The 14,188-nt window shown below is 39.6% G+C and overlaps 1 long non-coding RNA gene across 1 annotated transcript in view; it reads left to right on the forward strand.

Annotated features, from left to right (window-relative positions):
- Positions 1-812: 812 nt before the first annotated feature.
- Positions 813-14,188, forward strand: part of LOC128500782 (uncharacterized) — a 45,865-nt gene continuing 32,489 nt past the window's right edge. The window contains exon 1 of the long non-coding RNA XR_008354950.1: positions 813-1,026. This is a non-coding gene — a long non-coding RNA (uncharacterized LOC128500782). The remainder of the gene's footprint in view (positions 1,027-14,188) is intronic.

The following is a 14,188-nucleotide window of genomic DNA, read 5'->3' on the forward strand; positions in this document are numbered from 1 at the left end:
AATAAAAATAGCGGATCAGAAAGGCGTCGGTAACATCGGATTGTATCACAAAATGCAAAATTGTGATGGAATTCCAACCATTTGCTGTTTTTGGGTTTTTTTTTTTTTTTTTTTTTTTCATTCTGCGCTGTGTTTGAGAAATCGACAATCAAATCCGGCCTTCCCGATCCAGAAAGGGGTTAATTCATATGAATGAATTCAGATTACCGGGAATGCGCAGGGCTGGCGGTGCTTTATATTGGAAGGTTTGACGCCGACACCTCTAGAACAAAATCAGCAGCGGGTATAATGCAGCCGGATCTTTAAAAAATATTAAAACTGCGATTTTTGATTTCATGTGAAAATGTGTATTTTATATAAAAAAAAAAATCGTCTTTTTAAGATTTTCTGAAGGCGTGTGCTGGTGTGGAAGGGGTTAAATCCGCTGATCCGCGGCCTCCTGGGAAGCTGTCAGTTGAAGTTTCTGCTTCGCGGGTTCTTGGCTTGTTACTCGCAAAGCTTTAGGAAGCTACTTGGTGATTGACGGCCCTGAGACCTAGAATTGGGCGTCTCGTAAAGAGCGCTTCCTAAAAAACACATAAAATATAAATATCTAAAAAAAACAAAAACAGAACTGTGCTGTCGTATGGGGGATATCTACTGGTTCACTGGCTGCAGTCAGCTGCAACTCCCATGATGCTCATCCTTTTGGAAACCCATGCCTTATTGTAATCGTAGCTGCACGAAGCGGTCGCCTTTCCACGTCTGCATTTATCTGTCTGCAGCACTGGAATAAAATTCTGCGATCGGAGCAGAAATACTGTTTCTGACCCCCGATCTACTAAACCCCCCCGACTCCTTATCATACTGCCTGTGGGGAACAATAGAATGGCTCAGTCTTAATCACCCAGCTGGACTCAATGACTAATGAAAGTCTATGGAGGAACGGACTTCATTAGCATCGCCATAAAGCATCAGCTCAGTGTGGTGTTTGAGCCGGGAAAGTCACCCAAAATATCACATGACTGACAGCACCGGCGGCTCCAGGTCTGCAGATAAAGGGAGTTTATTGGGACAAAATTAGCTAAAACCAGGTTTTTGTCAATTCCGACTTTACTGTATACAGTGCTGGGGGGTTACACAACAACCCATCACTTTAATTACAGAGACATATAAAAGATGCATCCAGCAGGGCACCAATAATTTGAAGTTAGTCCCAATTTATGTGCCTGGACCCTTTTTGTTGAGTGTGATGCCTGTTTTTCCTCCCCAGTCTTATATTGTTTTACGCATTGTGCTTTATGGATGATCTGACCTTTAGTAAGTGCCATGCTGTGTATCTACCCACTGCTAACACTTTAACCTTTGAAATGCCAGAGGTGATGATCTCTTTGATGCTTCCGCTGTATTTCCTTCCCCAAATAAATCTTTTTCGCTTTCTTGCAGAATTTCTTGCTATTTATAAAGAGATCTTAAGCTCAAAACGTGGAGATTTTATATATAAAGGAAGCTCGTTCTGTAAAAGGCTTTCTCTGAAGATATAAATATATTTTGGGGGGAAAAAATGATACTATGTAACAACAATGTAGAAATATTATTAATGGCTTGGTGTGATGTATACCATGTGAAATCAGGTCACTGGGGTGGAATAACGCACAGGGTAACCTGATATAAAATATAGTAGTATTGTGTATGTCATATATATATATATATATATATATATATATATATATATATATATATATACAGTATAAATATATATATATATATATATATATATGTAGTGTGTATGTATTCTATATAAATAAATATATATGTGTATATATATATATATATATATATATATAGTGTGCTAATTGTATTCAGAATGGAAAGGCATTTGGGGCAAAAAAGTAAATTTTTGATCATTGTCATAAATAACACTGATTGAACCCAATCTGCAGAGGGACAAATTACCCCCCCCCCTTTTTTGGTTACTGTAACAATAAGAGCATCATAAAAATGACTATAATATTTTATTGGAATTTATTTCACGAGTATAATATTTTATACGAGTTCATCTATAAATTCCTGTTTTCATAAAATGAAATTTCGCTTTTAAATGGTAATCTAAAGGACAAAGTGACTCAAAAACCAAAAAAAAAAAGTTTTTGCTAGAAATATTGCATTTTTTAGCTGATTTACATGGTACAAACGCAATGTAAAGAAGCAGGTTGTGTTATAAATAAAAATAAAAAATTCTAAAATCATCTCGTTGGTTGTGGTGGTTTTTTTTTTACTTCTTTTTTTTTCCTGCATGATTTTAATTCACATATTGCTATATTGGCTTTAAGGGTTAAATATACTGATCATCAGAGTTTTTTTATGCAATCAAACCAAGAAAGGAAAAAGTATAATTCCTTAGGTATTATATATAAATATATATATTCCATCAACCTTTCAGGACCTTTACTACTGGCCGAAAAACTCATTATTTAAACCCAAATCCTGTAGTATCCATGGACTGGGGGTATTTCATGCAGTAACAGGGCAGAACTAACCATATATTTTTTTTCCACATATACAGTTTAAAAGTTCATCATATGGAAGCTGAGGTAGCAACTTAACTATAGAGGAAGGGATAACTTAATGGGGAGGAATAATCATGCAGATTCTGAAAACAGGAAACTATGGTATACATATTAGATAGGTTCACTGGCATAACTATAGGGGGCCCGGTGCGATCCCTGCGACCCCTTGTTCCTGTCTCCTCATACCGATTCAAAATCACTGTGGGAAAAGTGACAAAATTGCTTTAAATATCAGATATTGTAAAACAGAAGGAATGCGGATCCTTTGTAATTTTATATCGTTTTATATACAGAGGGTTTGGTATCTGCTGCCATCTAGTGTTCGGACTCGGGAATTGCAGCACTGAAACGAACTGAATTACAGAATTACTAAAAATTACAATTTCTATTTTACTGAGAAGGAGGCAAAATAATGAGATATTAGGTCATCTCATTGTGTGAATCGGCCCAACCCGGTAAGTGACTCCAGCAGAAGGACCAAACTGGAGCTGCGTAATGCAAAGGGATGTATAGCGAGCAGGTCTCTTACACCCAGGACCCGACTTACATCACATCGACGTGCAACTTTTAAACTTTGTAACCTTAAAAAAAAATGGGCCAAACTTATCAAAAGCTGTCATGGCTGCAAATATGTTTGATTATTTTGCCATTTTCTTCTTTTTTTTAATAATTGCAGGGCGTTTGTGGCTCCCGCGGACAGCAGCCGGATCTCACCGAGGTTATTGATTAGTGAGACAATTACCTGCGTCTCCACGCTGCGCCAAATACAATTATCCCTTCGCTGATTGGCCGCATGTATTATTAATTATCGGATTGAAGAGCGTTATCTCCGACCCGACGAGTCCATCTCCACAAATATATAGAAAATAATAGAATTCAGAACCCACCAAATATTCTAAAGTTTCTGTTTAAAATCAGTGAGATGTGAAAATATATCTCTCCTTAAATAAAAAAAAGTTTTTCACATAAAAAAAAATTGCAATAAGAAATAAAGACTGAAAATTCCAATAGTCACATCGAGGCGGCCCTGTATAATGTATAGTTAATGTACAGAGATTTCTCGAATGTCATCTCTCTGCTTTTACTATACATTATACATACTATACATACAGGGGCCAGCTCGCTGATTTAACTATACACTATAAGGGGCCGGCTCAATGATTTAACTATACACTATATGGGGCTGGCTTGCTGATTTAACTATACATTATACAGGGCATCTCACTGATGTAACTACAGGGCATCTCACTGATGTAACTATACATTATACAGGGCCGGCTCAATGGTTTAACTATACACTATACGGGGCCAGCTTGCTGATTTAACTATACATTATACGGGGCCGGCTCGCTGATTTATCTATACATTATACAGGGGCCGGTCACTGATTTATCTATACATTATACGGGGCCGGCTCACTGATTTAAATATACATTATACAGGGGCCGGTCACTGATTTAACTATACACTATACAGGGAATCTCACTGATGTAACTATACATTATACAGGGGGCCGGTCACTGATTTATCTATACATTATACAGGGACCGGCTCCCTGATGTAACTATACACTATACGGGGCCGGCTTGCTGATTTAACTAGAGCTGAAACAACGAATCGATAAAATCGATAATAATCGATAACGGAAATCATCGATAACGATTTCCGTTATCGATTAATCGAGTGATCAATTCGTTGTTGGAGCACTCGGCTCCTTTTACTTACCTCCGCGAGCGTTCCCCGCTTCTGCTACACGCTCTGCAGTCTCCGCCTTCTAGCTACGTGACGGATGTGACGCGTTCCGGAGGTAAGTATTCTTCATGTCTATGTGCACGGATCGCACAGAGCCACTCGCACAGAGCGAATCGCTCTGTGCGAATGGAGCCACTCGCACAGAGCGGTTCGCTCTGTGCGAGTGGCTCCACTCGCACAGAGCGGTTCGCTCTGTGCGAGTGGCTCCATTCGCACAGAGCGGTTCGCTCTGTGCGAGTGGCTCCATTCGCACAGAGCGGTTCGCTCTGTGCGAGTGGCTCCATTCGCACAGAGCGAACCGCTCTGTGCGAGTGGCTCCATTCGCACAGAGCGGTTCGCTCTGTGCGAGTGGCTCCATTCGCACAGAGCGAACCGCTCTGTGCGAGTGGCTCCATTCGCACAGAGCGAACCGCTCTGTGCGAGTGGCTCCATTCGCACAGAGCGAACCGCTCTGTGCGAGTGGCTCCATTCGCACAGAGCGGTTCGTGAGTGTGGGTGCAGGGCAGAGTGGGGGTGGGGGTGCAGGGCAGAGTGGGGGTGGGGGTGCAGGGCAGAGTGGGGGTGGGGGGTGCAGGGCAGGAGACTGGGTGCAGGGCAGAGTGGGGGTGGGGATGCAGGGTGTGAGTGTGGGTGCAGAGCAGAGTGGGAGACTGGGTGCAGGGCAGAGTGGGGGTGGGGATGCAGGGCAGGGTGTGAGTGTGGGTGCAGGGCAGAGTGGGTGCAGGGCAGAGTGTGAGTGTGGGGGCAGGGCAGAATGTGGGGGCAGGGCTGGGTGCAGGGCAGAGTTAGAGACTGGGTGCAGGGGCACAGTGCAAAGTGCTGGGTGCAAAGTGCCAGTGCTGGGTGCAAAGTGCCAGGGCTGGGTGCAAAGTGCTGGGTGCAAAGTGCCAGGGCTGGGTGCAAAGTGCAAAGTGCTGGTGCAAAGTGCTGAATGCTGGGTGCAAAGTGCTGGATGCAAAGTGCCAGGGCTGGGGCAAAGTGCTGGGTGCAAAGTGCTGGGTGCAAAGTGCCAGGGCTGGGTGCAAAGTGCTGGGTGCAAAGTGCTGGGTGCAAAGTGCTGGGTGCAAAGTGCAAAGTGCTGGGGCAAAGTTTCTTGAACAGTAATAGTCCACCTCTTTTCAGAATGTTTGGGGTTATTTTGTTTCATAAATATTGTGTTTGGGTTCTTGTACTTTGAAAATATTGTTTTTTATTACATCATAACAAAATAAGAATGTTAATGTAAATTTTAAGTTGTTTTTTAACATCCAGTTCATTAAATTCTTTTAAATAAACGAAAAATTTGCATATTGTTTTTTTTTATCCGATTAATCGATTAATCGAAAAAATAATCGGCCGATTAATCGATTATTAAAATAATCGTTAGTTGCAGCCCTAGATTTAACTATACATTATACAGGGCATGTCACCGATTAAACTATACATTATACGGGGCTGGCTCACTGATTTATCTATACATTATACAGGGAGCCGGTCACTGATTTATCTATACATTATACAGGGGGCTGGCTCACTGATTTATCTATACATTATACAGGGGGCTGGCTCACTGATTTATCTATACATTATACAGGGGGCCGGCTTATTTCTTCCTGCAGAAGAAGCTCCCCAGGGTTTTCCTATCATGATACATAATTAAAGTCTCATCTCTCCTGCTAATTCCTGCTTTAGTGAATAATTCCCATCTGTTCTCGGATATCACTCATTCATTTCTAACATGAGTCGCAGCGTCACTGAAAGCTTTTAATCCCGTCGTGCAGCGCTGCGGAATATGATGGCGCTATACGAAACAATAAATAATAATAATGTTTAACCAGTGAATAGATCACAGGGTTCCCGGGGAAGATCTGATTAACGAAGTAACAAAGTCCGGGTAGTCATAGGAAATCTTGATTCTTACAAATAACCGTCGCGTCGTATACGTTGTTAACCTTCCTCCATCCGGATAATTTACACACATCGCGAACGGGAGACTTCCGAGTTCCAACGACGTGTTCCATCCTAAAATATTTAAACAGCAGGCGACCTTCGCATTGATCAGATCCCCGGGTCAGGGTTTTAGATCCCTCCAGATCCCCAGATCTCATTCAAACAATACATTTCGTCAAAGGAATAACCCAGTACCAGAGGGGGCCGTGAGTTAATCCATGCCGTGTTTTAGAACGCGTCGCCGTGACAACACGCTAAGCCTCCCCTTACATCTGTTCAGTCCAACCACGTCGCGAAACGCAATCGCTGACAATAAGCCACACATTCGGTAGCCCAGCTTGATGGCCATTGCCCCGGTGACCTTTGACTGGCTTTGAATGACAAATCAGAGCTCGCCATTCGACAGATCATCGGGAATCCCTGCTGATCCACAATACGGAGATCATGAGCAGATCCTTATATCCAGGTAAGGAACGGGGCGATAACAATAATAATAACAATAATAATAATAACTATAATAATAATAATAATAACTATATAACATTAAATGCAATGGGAAGCAATCTTTGCATCCTCTATCGCACGCCGGCGACGTTTTCTAGGAATGAATGCAGAGGCCGTGAGGATTTAACTCTTTCCGTGCATCACAGCACCCTTTCTAGCACAGAGGAAAATTTTGTATGCAGCTTTTTATTTGTTTTTTTCTTTCTGGAATATTTTTACTTCCTAATAACCACTGAATTCCACCTCCGTTACTTTGTATCGAACGGAAATCCAGAACACGGCACTGTGAATTGTATCTGCGTCGCAAAATATCGTGCTCCCCCCCCCGAGCAAGAATTGACATCCCACAATAAGAGCTAAAAATGCTGTATTTAGGGAAAATACATGAAAAATAAAAACCACAACTTAATGTTAAAATGTGACTTAATAGTAATATATTTTTTAAAAATCCGAAAAATGTATTTTTCTCTTGGACACATCAAGCAAAGAATGGGTTAATAGGAGCGTGACGTGCCTTCATGTTTCATTTGCAAACAGTATTCCCGTCTTTAAAGTCTGCGAGGCCTCCATCTTTCTGGTGCAAGCAATCAGCCTCCATTCTGCTTGTGTTAATGTATTTCTTGTTTGTTCATATATATATATATACATTAATACATACATTATATATATATACATTAATACATACAGATATATATACATTATTACATACAGATTTATATACATTATTACATACAGATATATATATATACATTAATACATACAGATATATATACATTATTACATACAGATATATATATATACATTAATACATACAGATATATATATATACATTAATACATACAGATATATATACATTATTACATACAGATATATATACATTATTACATACAGATATATATATATACATTAATACATACAGATATATATACATTATTACATACAGATTTATATACATTATTACATACAGATATATATATATACATTAATACATACAGATATATATACATTATTACATACAGATATATATACATTATTACATACAGATATATTTATACATTATTACATACAGATATATATATACATTATTACATACAGATATATTTATACATTATTACATACAGATATATATATACATTATTACATACAGATATATATATATATTATTACATATATATATATATATATATATACAATAATACATATAGATATATACACACATTAATATATACAGATATACATATATAAATACTTTAATACATACAGATATATATACATTAATCTATAGATATACATATATATTAATATATATACACATTAATAGATATATATATATATAGATATCTAAATTAATCAATATATATATATTTTAATTAAATATATTAATATTAATCATTTCTCCAAATTCACAGGCCAGGTTCCCCCGAAGGCTGCGCATGCATGCTAGCTGCCCTTGAATGGTGCATTCTGTTTTCCGTGCGAGCTGCAACATTTATTTGCTGAGTAAAGCGATTTGTTTACACGCTAGACTGCTTTCAAATTCTAAAGATTAATCCTTCCTTTAGAGTAAGAGGCCACGGCTAAAGCCTCACGGAACCCCCCCCCAGGCCCCCGTCCTGGACCGGGTCGCCTAAAAAATCTGTATGTTATCCAAAAGAACACCTTTCAAAAACGTGCATCATTTATGTTAAGAGATTTTTAAAATAAAATCAGACATTTAAAAAAAAAAAAACAGATACAACGGCCAATCAGAAAGAAGAAGTCATTTCAATCCAAAATAGGGAGATTTGTCTGTATATTTTTTGTACTAATTTACAAGATGCATGAAAATGTTAAATGTAATGAACTTAGTTAAATTAAAATTAATTCTCTATAATATGGGTTAAAATTCTGATTTCCTATGTAAAAAAAGCTGCTATTTTTAAGAGATTTAGGGCCCTGTCTACTAAGGTAAGACTGAAGCTACATTTGGCGCCATCGGCATGGAATTATTAAATCACTTTGTAGTTGGTAATACTATAGGGTGTTCCAAGCATTCATGAATTCCTTTCTTGTGTTTGTCTGTGCCGCTTCCACTGGAAGTCTATTGCAGGTATCTACTACCCTTTCTGTCATTTCTCACATGACCCCCTTAATGTTTGTTAAAATTACACCCCCCTGAGTTCTGAAGCTCTGCTGTTTCCCAGTTGGAATTTGTTTAATCCCTCGACATATTAAAATGTTTCTTCCATGACTTCCTTATGGCTGACGGCTGGTAAGCGTGTGGTGCTGTTGGCCAGCGGCCTGCTAGGTGTTTGCCCCGTGTGCCAGATGGCCAGTTTGGGCTTGATGTGCACCTCCAATGCATTTCCACCTTCCAGCTCTTCTCCATGTGCTATTGGATAGCTGGCCTCTTAAGTCTCCCCTACAGCTGGCTAAGCATGCGCATAGAGGGCTATTTTTTCAGGGCAGCTATAGGGGGTTTAATGCTCCTATATGTGCCATGGCTACGGTTTAAAGCAAATCCTTTTTGCAAAGCCACGTGTCCCACCTTTGTCTCTTCACAGCAGTGCCACTTTTGCCCCCAAATAGCTTATCAGTGCCATTTTTCTCACCAAATAGTTTGTCATTGTCCCCAAACAGCCTGCCTTTACCACCTACCTGCAGGAGTCGTCCCTTTCCCTTCCTGCTGTGCGCAGACTGAACAAGCATGCAGGAAGTGGATGTGATGTCACTTCTGGTGCATGGGGCAAGTAAAGCCAACTGGCCCCATCTGCCCCTTGCCCCACCTCCAGCATATGTACTGGCACACATAGGTACACAAACTTACACACTCACGCTAACACACACTCCCTCTCACACCACGTATGCATACACCTTCATGCTCACACATTTACACATTCATGCTACCACACACCCATAGATACACATCCACTCTGACACACAAACACACATCCATACTAACACACACACCTACACATCCATGTTAGCACAAACACACATACACATCCATGTTAGCACAAAAACACTTACACATCCATGCTAACACACAAACACTTATACATTCATCCTCACACACAAATGCTTACATATTTACATTCATGCTCACACACGCTTACACAACTTATGCTAACACACAAACACTTACACATCCACACTAACACAAAAACACATACACATCCATGCTAATACATAAACACACATTCATGCTCACATACACAAACACCTACACACACATACATTTATGCTCACATACACTTGCATATTCATGTTAACACACAGACACCTATACATACATTCTCATTCCAACACACATACATTTATTCATACACACTTCATCGGCTAACAGCTGGCTGAGTATGATGGGAATGGCACTCCGGCTAATGGCTGCCAGACCCTATAGTCGGTAATGTCTATAATGGAACTGCTGCATGAAAATGTAATTTACATTAAAAATCTCCGTTAACAGGAAATATGCAACAGAGATAATCTCGTTTTACCAATAATATTATTAGTAAACGAAAATGACTTCCTTCATACGTGTTTAGGTCACGAGTCCCACATACACACGGCTCCCGCACGATGTTCTCTACATGTAAAGATTTTCTGTAAATAATAGAATTTCTAATGATTCTTTAATTAACATTTTTACAATAATCTTTTCCTGACTATATACATCATTTTTTGGCTTTTGGTCATAAAATAACATTTCTTAAAACTTGATTAATTTCAAACTCATTATGCCATAAAATGTAATTAAAATCAGCCAGATAATAATCATTTTTCATGATTTGTGAGATTAATTACTCAACAGACCTGGAGCCGCCGGTGCTGTCAGTCATGTGATATTTTGGGTGACTTTCTCGGCTCAAACCCCACACTGAGCTGACGCTTTATGGCGATGCTAATGAAGTCCGTTCCTCCATAGACTTTCATTAGTCAGAGAGTCCAACTGGGTGATTAAGACTGAGCCATTCTATTGTTCCCCACAGGCAGTATGATAAGGAGTCGGGGTGTTTAGTAGATCGGGGGTCAGATAACAGAGCGAGAATCATACAAATGGCTGATATGCAGCTGCCTGACACATCAGACACCCCTGACCACAGAATCATCACTTTTCTGACTATGGGCCTTATTTATAAAGATCAGAACTTGGGGTCCGGATTTAAAGTTAGATGGTGGAAGACTGAGCAGGAACGTGAGAAAACTTCACTTTACAGAATGGGTAGTAGATACCCGGAAAATACTTCCAGTGGAAGCGGTAACGCAAACATACTTCATGCGTCACATATAGCTGGAGAGGCAGAGGGGCAAATGCTATATAAAACAATAATAATAATAGAACCAATAATAATAATAATAAAACCAATAATAATAAAAATAATAATAATAATACAAATAATAAAAGAACTAATAATAATAATAAAACTTATAATAATAATAATAATAATAATAAAACTTATAATAATAGAACTAATAATAATAATAATAAAACCAATAATAATAATAAAATAATAATAATAAAAATAATAATAGAACTAATAATAATAATAAAACTTATAATAATAATAATAAAACTTATAATAATAATAATAATATAAATAAATGCTTATGTGGGGATTCCACAGATCCTGAAAATTCCTGAAAAGGGACCACGCAGCTATTAAATGCATTGCGGAGCATTTACTGTCTGGGGCGTCCTTTTAAAGAATTAAGGTGGAAAAAGTTATTAAATTCTATCAAAAACAATCACCTGGGTAGAATTTCCTTCACTTTTAATGTTTTTAGTCTCTGGTTAAGGTTTGGGAAACGAGGACCGCAGACTCCGGGATCATCGGCTGTTTTATAAATTGGGATGATCTGGATGATTAAACTAAAATCTATAAGACTGTAAAGAAAAAAAATCAGAAACACAACAAAAAAAAAAAAAGTACTAAACGGCTTCACCTCGTCCCCGGGTGATTGTAACGAAACCCAGCGTGACTCAATAATCGGCTTAAACGCTTGCTGTAAGGGTGACGTCACCCGTCCGGCATTTAAAGGGTTAAAAAACAACAACAAACAACTGTATGTGCCGGATGACTGATATCAATTTATACAAATCACTAAGATCAACTCAGAAGCTTTTTTCTTTATCTAATGTGTTTATAATATTTTTGAGACATTTCAGCAATTTTTTTATGTAATTTCCCATGTTTTAGGTACCCCTACAACCATGATTTTTAAACATAGGATATCACACTAGTAACTCCTCCAAAAAGCAAATAACATCAATGGTGGTTGTAAGGAGATTTTTCTTTGCTGAGAGGGTGGTAGATAAGTGGAACAGCCTCCCAGCAGAGGTGGTAGAGGGTAATACAGCGAGGGTATAAAACATGCATGGGATAGACATACGGCTCCTGAATCTAAGACGAGACCAACGACTGATTAAGGTTTGGGTCGTTACAGCGGGAGAAGAGGGGTTTGTATACCTGGGATTTATGAATCTTGTCTCCAGAACTCTGTGACGTATTTATAATAAACAGTAATTCCGGGGACACCGAGCCGTCACATCTCAACTTATCGAAAAAACTCACAAAACATCTTAAAAAGCAGGGATGACCTCATACAAAACCACTTTCATTAACTCACTGACCATGACTTAACGCGATGGAAGAAACAGACGGCCATCAGATATTTCCAGGGCAGAGCGCAGCGTTTCACACCGGGGCCACTTTAAGGAAGTTAATACATTACTGATTATCGAAATCAGTCGTCGGTCTCGTCTTAGATTCAGGAGCCGTATGTCTATCCCATGCATGTTTAATACCCTCACTGTATTACCCTCTACCACTTCTGCTGGGAGGCTGCTCCACTTATCTCCCACCATCTCAGTAAAGTAAAACTTCCTTCCATTCCATCTCAGTCTCTGATCCTCTAGTTTTAGATTCTTGTTCTGAGTACTTTCAATGTGTAATACGTCTGAGAAAATCATCCGGCTTCTCTGTCAGATTTAAATGAATCGAGCAAAAGTAATTTAGTCTCCGGCCCTTCAGCAAAAGAGCTTCTTAACTTCCCAGCGTAGAGGATTCTGAGCAAAGACCCCGTTTATTCTTAAAGGGGAAATCCTTAAGCATAACCCCCCCAGCACTGTATACAGTAATATAACCCCCCCAGCGCTGTATACAGTAATATAACCCCCCCAGCGCTGTATACAGTAATATAACCCCCAGCGCTGTATACAGTAATATAACCCCCAGTGCTGTATATAGTAATATAACCCCCAGCGCTGTATACAGTAATATAACCTCCCAGCGCTGTATACAGTAATATAACCCCCCAGCGCTGTATACAGTAATATAACCCCCCCAGCGCTGTATACAGTAATATAACCCCCAGCACTGTATACAGTAATATAACCCCCCCAGCACTGTATACAGTAATATAACCCCCCCAGCGCTGTATACAGTAATATAACCCCCCCAGCGCTGTATACAGTAATATAACCCCCAGCACTGTATACAGTAATATAACCCCCCCAGCACTGTATACAGTAATATAACCCCCAGCGCTGTATACAGTAATATAACCCCCAGCACTGTATACAGTAATATAACCCCCCAGCGCTGTATACAGTAATATAACCCCCAGCGCTGTATACAGTAATATACCCCCCCAGCGCTGTATACAGTAATATAACCCCAAGCGCTGTATACAGTAATATAACCCCCAGCACTGTATACAGTAATATAACCCCCCAGCGCTGTATACAGCAATATAACCCCCCCAGCACTGTATACAGTAATATAACCCCCAGCGCTGTATACAGTAATATAACCCCCCAGCGCTGTATACAGTAATATAACCCCCAGCGCTGTATACAGTAATATAACCCCCAGCGCTGTATACAGTAATATAACCCCCAGCACTGTATACAGTAATATAACCCCCAGCGCTGTATACAGTAATATAACCCCCCCAGCGCTGTATACAGTAATATAACCCCCAGCGCTGTATACAGTAATATAACCCCCAGCGCTGTATACAGTAATATAACCCCCAGCGCTGTATACAGTAATATAACCCCCAGCGCTGTATACAGTAATATAACCCCCAGCGCTGTATACAGTAATATAACCCCCAACGCTGTATACAGTAATATAACCCCCCAGCGCTGTATACAGTAATATAACCCCCCCAGCGCTGTATACAGTAATATAACCCCCAGCACTGTATACAGTAATAACCCCAGCGTTGTATACAGTAATATAACCCCCAGCGCTGTATACAGTAATATAACCCCCAGCGCTGTATACAGTAATATAACCCCCAGCGCTGTATACAGTAATATAACCCCCCAGCGCTGTATACAGTAATGTCGGGTTTTATCTAATTTTGTTCCAATAATCTCCCTTTATCTGCAGACCTGGAGCCGCCGTTGCTGTCAGTCATGTGATATTTTGGGTGATTTTCCCAGCTCAAACACCACACTGAGCTGA

The sequence above is a fragment of the Spea bombifrons genome, chromosome 6 (assembly GCF_027358695.1).
Source record: "Spea bombifrons isolate aSpeBom1 chromosome 6, aSpeBom1.2.pri, whole genome shotgun sequence".
Lineage (NCBI taxonomy): Eukaryota > Metazoa > Chordata > Amphibia > Anura > Pelobatidae > Spea > Spea bombifrons.